Below are 13,011 nucleotides of genomic sequence, written 5' to 3'. Positions count from 1 at the left end.
ATAAAGTAGTTCATTAGGTTGATTAATATCCCTAGATATCCCTAGATATTTAGGGTAGTTTGTTAAAATAGGAAACTAAGGAAATTCTGCAACTTCAGCTAATTTGCTGCAGTTTTGTGGCAGTGAAAGTATGTCTTTGTCTTTAGTCCAACCATCATAAAATTCTATATCCCTGAGATTATAATCTTGTGGCTATGATTATGTTACTGGTTTTAATATAACTCTTGTATATATTTAAATTTTGAGAATAAACATAAAATTAGGAGAAAAAATAATGTGTAATTTATTATAATTATTAATGTATAATTCTGAATACAAAATTCAGTGTTAGGATCAACTCAAAACATTATTTTGGTTTTCTCATCCCTTTTTGACACTCCACCACCACCCCACCACTACCCTACTACTCAAAATGCAAAGCCCATTTAGGAAATCAATCCCTCCATATACAATTATTTATTCAATGCTTATAAGTTCCCAGGCACTGGGGCAACAAAGAAAAAGAAAGCACTGGCCCTTTCCCCAGAGAACTTGCAATCTAAATGAGGAGACAGAACAACTCATTTAAAAATCATTACTTTTAAAAATTTAAATTTTATCCTATTTTTTAATGATTAAATTACTATTTAATTAAAAAAAACAATAAAAGACATCATACATAGTGGTATGCTGGTAAATGTTTCCTAATAACTGGCTCTCCAGGAAAATAAAAAAGTCTTGATTTGTAGCTTTTGCCAATTTCTATGTTGTAAATACTCTCACCATAGCCTGATATCAAGGTACTAATGTGAAATCAATGGGCTGGCAAAATTCCTCAGATTTTGACCATGTGCTCTCACGAGTTGGTATACACTCAGAATTTGGTGAAGTTCTGGCTACTACTGCTTAAATATTTAGTGAGAATGTCAATTATTTCTATAGACGCCTTAAACCATGGAGAATTGTCAAAGAAATTAACTCTATTAAGCAACTACTAAAAAATCAAGTACTATGTTAGATATTAGGAGCAAACATGATTATATATAGTTTCTGCCCTCAAGGATTTTATAATCCATGGGAGTTGAATTAGACAGGTTAAATCACTGACTATAAACAAGATCATTAAATGCCATGGGAAGGGAAAAGTATAAGAGGGAGCAAGGAACTGGATCATTAGTCAGAAATGCTTCCAAGTGGAGTTGATTTGAGTTGAATGTTGGACATAGGTAGGAAGTCCTTATTCTCAATCACTATTGGTTACTGACTTGAAGTCATCAGATCTAACATTTGGAGGCAGGCAAAAGTTTTTTACCAGACATTTTGGGAAATGCCTTATATTTTTGCCTTCTGTTCAAAGGTAAGAATTTTAAATAACAAATATTCAAATTAATAGATTGATAGATGACATAAACAATTGAATGAAATAGTAGCAATTTTCCTAGTGATTGAAACCAAGTATCTTAATATCTTTTACCAGCATTTCCTAAAGTAAGTTCCATGGATTGTTAATAAATCACATTCAAAATAAAATTTCATGATTAAGCAGGCCTAGGGAAAAGTTGGTGAAGAAAGTTAAACAGATTAGTTATTGCAATACTTCCCAGAGGTTTCAATCTGCTCCTGTGCACTGTGATCCTTTAAGAACAGATTATAATATAACTCTTTTACAGAGTCTCATACGATTAGGGTTCCAGGAAGCAGACTTCAGGAATTAGAAAAGTACAAATGGCTAATTAACAGAGTTCTAAAGTGATTTTTTTCCAACAGTAGATTCTTCATAGACACACAGCTAGTTAAACCAGTAATATTTCTAATTGTCATTAAGATATCATGAAAAAAAATCACCACTTTAGTTCTATTCCATCATTTCTCAATTATATCATGGATATCCTAACATCTGACAATTGAGAGTAATTTAAAATATCTCTATAATACTAGTTAAGATGGTATCAAACATGAATAAATACCACACCACTTGTTAAGCCCTAACAGCATTTGATGACATAATACACAAACCTGTGCCCCCAAATCTTATTTCATTGCCAGTATCAAGATTAACTATATGGATTATGAATTTTCTCTACGGTAGGAATTGCCATAATGGCTCTTTTGCCCTCATTTTCCACAAGGTAGCTTCTGGTACTATTTTTATAAAATCCTTCTTTATTTACTTTTTAAGGTATTTCTTGGAGTTCTCTAATAAAGAGAAGTCCCTCCTCACGGTTAGTTAACACTTAGCAGGCTTATGAGCTGTTTTTTAAGTGAGAATCGGCCAGAAGCTTGCCCTTAGAGAATACATATAGAAGCAATACACTTTAATTTGGAGGAGAGAGGAAAGATTTCTGCACAGTATGGTTTCCCTTAGAACATGGCAGTCCAGGTTTGGTAGGCAGTTAAGTATCTATGTCTGGGTGAGGCACTCCAAAGTTGAAACAGTTTCTCCCTCCTTTCAGCTTCTCATCTCCTACTAGTGTAACCCCAATGTCCAAGGGTGATATTGTCTGTTAAGGTCAGCTTCCCAGGACACAGAGGAGGGCAGAGAAGGAAGTTGGGGCACATGAAGCATAATTAGCACATCTTCAAGGCCGATTAAGTAGTGATAAGCGCTATCATATTGAAATTTCTTGTCCTAATTTATGTTGACAGATGTTTACTTGTTATCCAAAACAGGATATATCTGGTATTTACAGTGTGTTTAGACCCAGGTCAAACAAATGCAGCCCACTATTGCATGTTTTGGTAAATAAAGCTTTATTGGAATCCAGCCATGCCTATCAACTCTACAAAGGCAGAGTTGAGTAGTTCGAAGGGTGATTTTAGATTTGCAAAGCCTATAAAATATTTACTATCTGGACTTTGACAGAAAAAGTGCACCAATCCCTGGTTTGACAGTCCTTATTTTTCTTTCCATTCTAATGTTCTAAAATGTTTCCAAAGTGACTTAAAGTTTATATTTTTGAAATTGAATTTTCTCTGTGAAAAGATTCGGTTTATTTTACACTAAAAAGCAAATTGTAGTTCAGTCTGTGTAATAGCTAGGCTAGCACATGAAGCTGAAAAGTGGGAAAATAAAATGTTTGTTTTGAAAATATCCTTTTTTTAAGATCACAAACATCTGGATATTTCCCAAGACATCTGGAACGCCAACTGATTGACTGGTTTATATTTAGCCAGGTGCATTTTGTAAACACTAGAGGTAGAAACTAAGCATTAGAGGTAAAAATAATAATTTCATGTAACATCTTTGTACAAAATAATTCTAATTTTAAATATCAGATTTCTTGCTTTTTAAAAGTACACCAAAAAGTACAAAGAAGTATATAATTCTATCAGAGACTTTAGAGAATTCAAAGAATATGATATTGCCTTTTTTCCCTTTATTTTTTATTTAGTTATGAAATCTGTAATCTTATTGCCTGAATGATAAAAGATAATATCATTATAATGTTTCTTTAAAAGTCCTCAAAACTTAATGTATTTTTCAGTTATTATACAGTAGGGTATTAGCAAAATGGTTTGAGGAGTGTCCCATCTCTGAACAATTAAAGAAATAAAACTTGTTCCTTGGTCCCTCAATGTCAGCCCTTTTGATGTCGGAATGGCCATTGGTTAGAGTCAAATAGATTGTCAGGAAAGGATCTCAGTCTTTGAAGCCAGACTAGGGTTTGACTCCTGGACCAAATTCCTTTTAGGCTGTTTGGGCTTAAGTTTCTACTCAGTAAAACAGGGATAATATTTTTATTAGCAATGTAGTACATATGGTGCCTGAACAAGAATAATAAAACAATGGCTCCCATTTATTGACTTGCTTACTATATGCCAACCAGTAAACTCAGTATGTCATACACTTTACATCATTTAATCCTCACAAAAGCCATAAAGGTAGGTATGCTATAATCTCTAATTCAGAGATGAGTTAATTGAAATGTTAACTTCCAGTTTACAAATTCTATCCTTAAAAGAGCAGCTAGCAACCATCTACTGCCTACTACATGCTGGTGACTTGGCATTTATTTTCTCTTAAAGTTTAGAGAGGTTACATAGTTTGCTAAAATTACATAGCTAATAAGAGACAGAGCTGGGGTCAAAACCCAGGAAGAAAACTTTGCAAGGTCATTGCCTTTAACTTTTTCTATAATACCTCAGCAAAAATTAGCTACTATCATAATTATTACCATAGGTATCAGCTTAAAAAATAAACTTAAAATCAATTCACTAAAGAAAAAAAATACATCTATGCATTATGTTTGAAAGTTGACAAATGTAGTTAGGAAATCAAATAGTTTCATGGACAACCTTTTGAACTGAGAGCATCTACTTTTGTACCAAATTGCAAAGTAAGTATGAGGACGACTTCTAAAAGTCAAAATACAGCTAAGCATTCCACACCTGTATCGACTTTCCCAGGACAATCTTTCTAGGAACAAAACTTTAAATATTCCCTCCTCCTCAAAAAAAAGCTTGTAATTTTATACTCTAAAGCTATGTTCATGTCTGCATCAGCTATCTTAGTGTGTTGCTGAAAAATGACAAAGCCAACAATTGTCATCTCAAGCTCTGAGAAAGAAAGGTGCAGTAATGTTTATGAAAAAGCATAGTGCCAGATGCACTCCATGTCAGAAAAATCAATTTGAGTTTCCATGTTCTTGTATCTTTACCACAGATTGTCAGCCAGAGTGATATGTAGAAAATATATAGCTTGCCTGACATTTCCACATTTTTCTTGTTGAAATAGACTCAGACTTACGGGATAAATGGATTAAAACTTCTGTCTAAATAGACCTTTTCCTCTTTTGATGTTTGTTTTTTTCCACTTATCAGTAGATTTAGGAATGGGCTGCTAACATGTCTGCTAAGAAATGGCATATATCCAGGAAAATTCCTACAAAAATTTAATTTTTATTACAACATTTAGACAAGTTTTGAAGAAGATGTCTTCAAACAATAAAAGACAGTGTTCCAATAAAATCAAAAAATTCTGACCATCTAACTCTCAGGGAACAATTTCCTGCAAATTCTGCAGGAAGCATAGAAACCAGTCCATTCTGTGCAATTCCGCTGGGGACAGAAAGCATTAGAAATGTTAACAGGCTTTTCTGTTTTGCCTTTTCATCATTCTATTCTTTCCACAGATAGATAATGAACCATAATTGATCCCTCTTTTGATCATCCACTCATTAATTTCTGAACATATGAGTATGCCACCTGGTGGTGGAAAGGTGTTTATCTGCCATTTGCAAAGGATTGGAACTTTAGTGGATCCTTTAAGAAAAAAGGCAGTTATCCTATTGAGTGAAATGTCAGACAAAGAAAGACAAATATCATATGATATCATTTATATGTGGAATCTAAAAAAATACAGAAATACTATTTACAAACCAAAAATAGACTTATAGACATAGAAAACAAACTATGTTTACCAAAGGGGAAAGGGCAGGGAGGGAAAAATTAGGGGTTGGAGATTAACAGACACACATTACTGTATATAAAATATATAAACAAGGACCTATTGTATAGTACAGGGAACTATATTCAATTTCTTTCAATAACAAATAATGCAAAAGAATCTGAAAAGACAACATATATATGTATGTATATGTATAACTGAATCACTTTACTGTACACCTGAAACTAACATCATAAATCAACTACACTTCAATAAAAATTTTTTAAAAAGAAAAAGGCAGTATCTTGATACTTCGGCTTGCATGACCAATTATTCAACTGATTTGTTTCAATCATTTTCTTTTTCCGGAATTAAAGTCAAGTATTATTCATTATTACTGTTTAATCCTAGTTTTTGCTGGTCAGTATAATGAGCAGAAAGTAACCAGGGAGAAATAAAGGCTTATTGCCAGAGGGAGTCTTGCCTTTCTCACACTTCTAGGGACATGAGGAGAACATTCTCAGAGGTTATGAGTGTATCTCATAGGTCTTAAAAACAGTTTGAATTATGCTTTTCTTACTCTAGGGTACAAGATTTGATAGCTTGAAAGTAGATACTGAAGTATTTAAATTTGAAGTTCTCTTGGAAAACCTATAATGCAGAACTCACCTAATTTTTATACTTTTTCTATTAATACTTTAAAAATGCAAAATTAAATTTATTCCTAAGGATAATAGACTATTTTTATGGTAGCTTTTTATAGCTGAAGATAGAAGAGATTAAATTACCATTTTAACAGTGAATTGCTTTAAATATTTTAATAACACAATGATTTTTACAAGAGAACCTTAACTCTTGCCTCATCAGTAGATTGGGTTGCCACATAAAACAGGGAATGCCAGTTAAATTTCAATTTCAGGCAAACAATAAGTACATTTTTAAGTATAAGTATGCCCCTTACAATATTTGGAACATGGATTACTGAAAAAAGTTCCTTGTTCATCTCAATTTCAAGTTTAAATGAGAATCCTGTATTTTTATTTGCTAAATCTGGCAACCCTATGGGTAGACCGAGCCATTTGTATGGTTTCCAAGAGTTCAGTTGGCTATCAACATCCTTTACATTCAGCCATTCATTCATTCACTTACTCATTAATTCATTTAACAGGTATTTGAATACTTCCTATACTATTGTCAGCATGGAGGATAGTTTTACAAAAACCCCTTACTTCATAGATCAATGGTTCTCATTATTGGTTGTCCATTGTAATCAGCTTAGGAACTTTTTAAAACATGTTAATGGAGCCCTAGATACAACTCTTAAAGATTCTGAATTACTTTTTTTGTGGTCTATCCTGGTCATTAGACTTTTATAATCTCCCCAGATGATTCTAATGTATGGCCAAATTTGGGGCCCATTCGAGACAAATTAAGTTTTTAGTCCTTATTCTGCAATGCCTGCACCTGCCACCAGGTGTACCCATTAATGCTTGATTCACTCAGAACATCAACTCTCTTCAGAGAAGCAAATTCCAAACAATTTTAACTGATTGAGATTTTTCCAAAGTAATACAACTCTTTTTTTAAGCTAGCATTATGCATTTTTAAATTAAACTATTTTGCCTCAATTTTTAAGGTATGAATACTTAAGTAAATTCATTCATCCATTCATTCAAAAATACTTATTTCTGTCTAAGCATTGGACATTGTACCAGGCACTGAGGATAAAGCCATGAAAAAAGACAAAGCTCCTATTCCTGCAGGAGAGACAGACAATCAAGATGGAGACAAAAAATAAACACGTCCTATGAAGAAAAATAATCAAGGAGTCAAAAAGTATTAAGCAGTGGGAAAGGGTGGCATTTTAGAGCAATCAGGAAAAACTTCTCAGGGGACATTTGACCAGACAACTGAAAGAGGTGAAGGATTGAATCTGCAAAGTTATCCAGTGAAAGATAAAAGAAATGGCAAGTAGGAAGGCCCTGAAGCTAGAGCAAACTTGGTGTATTTGTAGGAAGATTTGGAAGGATCGTGTAGCTGGAGTGACAGGAAGGGGAGAGTAGTATAAGATTAGGCCAGACAGAAGGGTATGTAGGTCCTTAGGCCAAAGTAAAGACATTGAGCCGTATTCTGGGCTGTAGGGCAACATATATGGTCTACTTTACATTGTAAAAATATCACTCTGGTTTCCATATAGAAACTGGATGGTAGGTAATGGTCTGGTAGAAGCAGGCAGAAATTTAGGAGACTACTGCAGTGTTCAGGTAAGAGACGATGGTGAGTTAGACTAGGGTGGTAGCAGTGGAGGTTTCAAGAAGTGGTCAGGCTTAGGATATATTTTTTAAATAAATCCAACAGTTCTTGCAGACAGATTGGATGTAAAGTGTAAAGGAAAGAGAAAATAAGAATGTCTTGGATTTTAGCTATCTACTAAGATGGGGATAAAGGGCAGACACAAGGGTTCTGGTAGGGCGACGTTAAGTTTGAGGGGCTTCCCCGTGGATAGGTCGTTATGGCAGGTAAGTGTATTAGGAGCTCAGAGAAGCAATCAAGGCTGCAAATATAAGTTAAATCATCATCTATACATGAAAGTGTACCTTTTTCCTCAAGTTTAACACACTAGGTCTGTTTAAACAAAGTGGCGTGGTCATTTTCTTTCAAAGTGAATTACTTTCTCTAGGAGTTGTACCTGAGACCTTCTAAACTACATTGGCGCCTGATGACTTATAAACATTTACTACAGAAAATGTACATAAAAGGAAACACTGCCTCCACAACTTTTTAAATATCCCAGGGATCAGCACAAGAAGTAATTGTGAAATTATATTGGATGATGCATGAGGCCTTTTAAAACTATAACTAAAAAAAACCTCATGACTAAGAAATGATAATTTTCAGCTGTAACTGCTTTTTTTCTTAAAATTTTTTCACATACTTTAATATATGAGCAATCCATAAGTACTTTTTAATGTGTTTATATTAGTGACTATGTATATTGCTAAAAGTTTTTTTAAGAAAGTTAATTTTAAGTAATCAGCAAAACACTACTATTGGTCAAGTTTTAGAGTATGGAAATAGTTGTATTAAACAGCAACAGGATTCATTTCCATTTTTCTACCCCTGATCCCTGGACCTGTGAATTCTGGCTATGGAAGAAACAATATCATATACTGGGTGCTGATTTAGACACAGCCTCCTGGAGAATATGGGAGTAGCATCACTCACTGTTACTCCTAGTGATCCACTAGCAAAACTTTTGCTTCGTGTACTTGCAATCTTACACTCTGATCTAGAGGTCTGAGTTTCAAAGGGAGGAATGCTTCCAACAGGAGGCACAGGTAGAACACCATGTGAAGACAGAACTGGAGTAACGCATCTGCAAGCCAAAGAATGCCAAAAACTGCTGCAAATTACCAGAAGCTAGGAAGAGGCAAGGGAGGATCTCCCTATAAGTTTCAGAGAGAGCACAGCCTTGCAGACACCTTGATTTTGAACTTCTAGTCTCTAAAGCTGTGAGACAATAGATTTTGGGATTATTTTTATAAGCCACCTAGATTGTGGTAATTTATTATGGCAGCCTTAGAAGAGTGAGACAGCCATTGTTTTAATAAATCCTCTAGATTTAACAAGGCACAGCACTTATTTAGAAAGATTTATTATTTTCTAGGAACTATTAGCTAAGGGGCTGTGTCTCCTGTCTTTCAGAAGCAGTTAAGAAGGAACAAGAAGGTAAATTGAATCAGGTAGTATACAGTCTTTAAGTGAAAGAAATGTTTATGCTTTCCACAACAAAGCATCTTTTTTTTTTCCGCTTTAAGAGAACCATAGGCTGATTCTAGATATGGAACAAAATTGGCAAGTAGAATTGAAGACTATAAGCCAGTTTTATAAGCGTAACAGAGGATGATTTACCATCCAATGATGTACTTTAAAACTTAACACGAATCAAGGGCCTAAAAGATGGGGAGGTCATTTATGTTGCCTAAACTCCTAGAGAAATATTTGACTTGGGCCAAGGAGGTACAGATACTCCAGACAGATGGGGGAAGGGAACAGGGGGGAATTTTAATACCATAAGGAAACTTTTAAAGGAGTATAACATCCATCATTTTGTCAACAGCGATTTCGTTAAGGCTGGTATTTTAGAGCAGTTCAATTGGACTCTGAAATCTAAAATGTGGTGTTAATTTAAGCTCAAAACATATTTTAATACATTAATATAATTCATCACTTTATCACTAGGTACAACCATCAGATATTCTGCAAAAAAAATCTATAAATGTCATAGCCAGAAATTCTTTACCACTTTAAGAGAAAAAACAGAAAATTCCATTTTGTGAGAAAGGAAATCATGGCATCTGGGTCAAAGGAGAAATTCAAAAAGTGGGTCCAGGAGGTAATAACAAGAAAGATATATTCAGCAACAGAAGTGGTGATCAGGAGTTAGAAACCAGTTATTAGCTAAAAGATCATGAAGAAGCAGAGATAAGCTGCTAGAATAACAAAAAATCATAACTCTATGCCAAGAGTCAGTACACAACATAGAAAAATAAATTATTTATATGAAGGGATATGCTAGGAATGAAATCATTCTCATCAAATGAATAAGGCTTTGATGATTCAGAATTTTTACATGGTGGAAAGTAGGTAAATAAAAACAGTTTTTACATTGCACTACCCAGCAATATTTCAATATCACCTTTCCTCTGAAGTTTAGGGATATCTCATGGTTGAGAGTTGAGCAGATCAAGGCCCCAGAACAAGGAAATCACCCCTAAAAATGCTACCTTCTGGTGTGAAGGGCCATATTATCTAGAGGAATAAGTATAAACTATCAACTATGTATATACATACACATATACAGATATATATGTATGTATGCGTGTGTGTGTTTGTGTGTGTGTGTGTATATATATATATATATATATATATATATATATATTTTTTTTTTTTTTTTTAGGAAAAAACAAGTTAGTTCAAGTCATCTTCTACGGTCCTCTCAGAATTTTATGTTAGATCTTTTGCTTTTAGCTGGCTAAGACAAGTAAGTGGGAAGACCACATGAAACATTTTATTGTCAGGCCCGGAAGTGGATGTATCCTATCTACCACATTACTTTGTCCAGCATCCAGTTACAAGGCCATATCCATATTGCAATCTGGCTCAGGAAAAGTAGTCTTCCCATTCGGAAAGGGAAATGGGATTGATGAGCATCTAGCAATTTCTGCAAAAAACAAAAACAAAACAAAAACGTTGGTACATACAAACATGCACAAATATTCCCTATTTCCATTTTATTGGTATTCGCAGGTATGTCTGTGTCCAACTATTAATTTTCAAACTTTTTGAATTAGATTGGTTTTAGATTCTCTTTAATCTATAGTTTATATACTTGGGTTTTGCTTTGTGATTTGATTTGAGAGTTTCCTCTTTCACTAGGTAAGTTTATTCCATTTAAATTTATTGATCTGATAGATATGTTTGGTCTTAGTTTTGTCAAATTGTTATGTTTTATGTTTAATTTTAAGTTTGCTATAAGGTTTTGTTTTTTTATTTGGTTTAGTTTTAATCTTGTTTATTTTCTTCCTAATAATTTCAATAGTTTTCTTTTTAAAATTAATATAACTTACCCTCCGATATTTATAGGCTTGAAAAGTCTGTTGGCTTTAAACATGTGCAATAATTTGGTTTTGCATTAAATTCTTAGGATGGTCCTTCTTTTCCTGAGAAAACTGTAAATAATATTGCATCCCCTTCTAGCACTAATTGTAACTAAGATGAATTTCTATACAATTTTCTCTTTATTTTTGAAATAAGGTAAATTTGGGTGCTATTTCTTGATACTGACTTATTTGTGTAAACATGTTCTAAAACAACATGTTGTTGAAACTGCTAAATAGCCTTCCAAAGTGCTGTACTAATTCACAATTCCACCAGCAAAGCATGAGTTTCTGTTGCTTCATATTCTTGCCAAATCTTATTATTTCTAGTTATTTTCATCTTAGTCATGTGAAAGGGTATGTATGTAGTAGTAACTTACCTGCATTTCAGTTTGTATTTTTCTGATGACTATTGATAGTGAACATTTTTCATGTTTTTATTGACTACTTATACTTTCACATATTGTTTATATATACAGTTTTATATAAAATATAATGTAAGTATATTACATATATTATATATGTATAATTATATATATAAATTTGATAGATATAACATTTTCTCACAATCTATGGCTTGTCTTTTTATTTCCTTAACAGTGTGTTTTAAAGAGCAGAAGTTATCCTGAGAAAGGAGAACAAAGTGGGAGGCCTGACTTCCTGATTTCAAACTATATTATAAAGCAAAAGTAATTGAAACAGTATGATACTGGCATAAAAACAGACACACTGACTAACAGAACAGAACTGAGAACCCAGAGATAAATCCAAGAAATATTTGACAAGGGAGCCAAGAATACTTAATGGAGAAAAGATAGTCTCTTCAATAAATGGTGCTGGGAAAATTGGATATTCTCTTACAAAAGAATGAAATTAGGTCACTGCCTTACACATCTCACAAAAATTAACTTGAAATGCATTAAAGACTTCAATATAAGACCAGAAACAATAAAACTTCAAGAAGAAAACATAAAAAAAAAACTTCTTGACATAGATCTTGGCAATAATTTTTTGTTATGACACCTAAAAGCACAAGCAACAAAATCAAAGAAACAAATGGGGCTTTATCACTTAAAAGCTTCTGCACAGCGAAAGAAATTATCAACAAAGTGAAAGGCCTACCTACAGAATGGGAAAAAGTATTTGCAAACTGTATATTTGATGAGACTAATAACGAAAGTATACAAAGAACTCATACAACTCAACAGCAAAAACACAAACAATCCAATCTAAAAAATGGGGAAAAGACCTGAATAGATATTTTTCCAAACAAGATATACAAATGGCCAACAGCTACATGATGAGGTGCTCAACATCACAAATCATCAGGGAAATGCAAATCACAACAACGAGATATTACCTCCTGTTAAAATGGCTATCATCAAAAAGACAAGAAACAACAAATGGTGGTGAGGATATAGAAAAAAGGGAACACTTGTGCACTGTTGGAGGGATTGTAAATTGGTATAGACACTATGAATAAAAGTATACCGTTTCCTCAAAAATATTAAAAAAAAGAACTACCATATGATCTAGCAATTCCACTTTTGGAAATACATTTGAAGTACCTGAAAACACTAATGCTAAAATATATATGCACCCCAATGTTCATAGCAACATTTTTACAATAGTGAAGACATGAAAACAACCAAAGTGTGTCCACTGATGAATAAATAAAAAAGTTAATGTATAATAAAAATAAGTAATATAAAATATATGTAAGAAATAATATATACATAAATACATATATCATATATGATGGAATATTATTCAGTCATAAAAAGAAGGAAATATTGCCATTTGTGACATGATTGGACCTTAAAGGCATTATGCTAAGTGATAAAAGACAAACAGAGAAAGACAAATACTGTATGATCTCACTTATATATAGAGCCCCCCCCCAATAAAACCAAAAACAAAAAACAAACTCATACTAAAAGAGATAAGATTTGTGGTTACCAGAGGTGGAGGTGTGGGGGGTATTGG

General features: G+C 33.3%; 1 long non-coding RNA gene across 1 annotated transcript in view; it reads right to left on the bottom strand.

The window, feature by feature from the left end:
- Positions 1-433: 433 nt before the first annotated feature.
- The window catches only part of LOC141578620 (uncharacterized), a 34,359-nt gene continuing 21,781 nt past the window's right edge, over positions 434-13,011 (bottom strand). Inside the window, exon 4 of the long non-coding RNA XR_012509163.1 lies at positions 434-10,589. This is a non-coding gene — a long non-coding RNA (uncharacterized LOC141578620). The remainder of the gene's footprint in view (positions 10,590-13,011) is intronic.

Source organism: Camelus bactrianus, chromosome 1, assembly GCF_048773025.1.
Source record: "Camelus bactrianus isolate YW-2024 breed Bactrian camel chromosome 1, ASM4877302v1, whole genome shotgun sequence".
NCBI classification, from domain to species: Eukaryota; Metazoa; Chordata; class Mammalia; order Artiodactyla; family Camelidae; genus Camelus; species Camelus bactrianus.
This window is presented reverse-complemented; position numbering and strand designations above follow the sequence as displayed.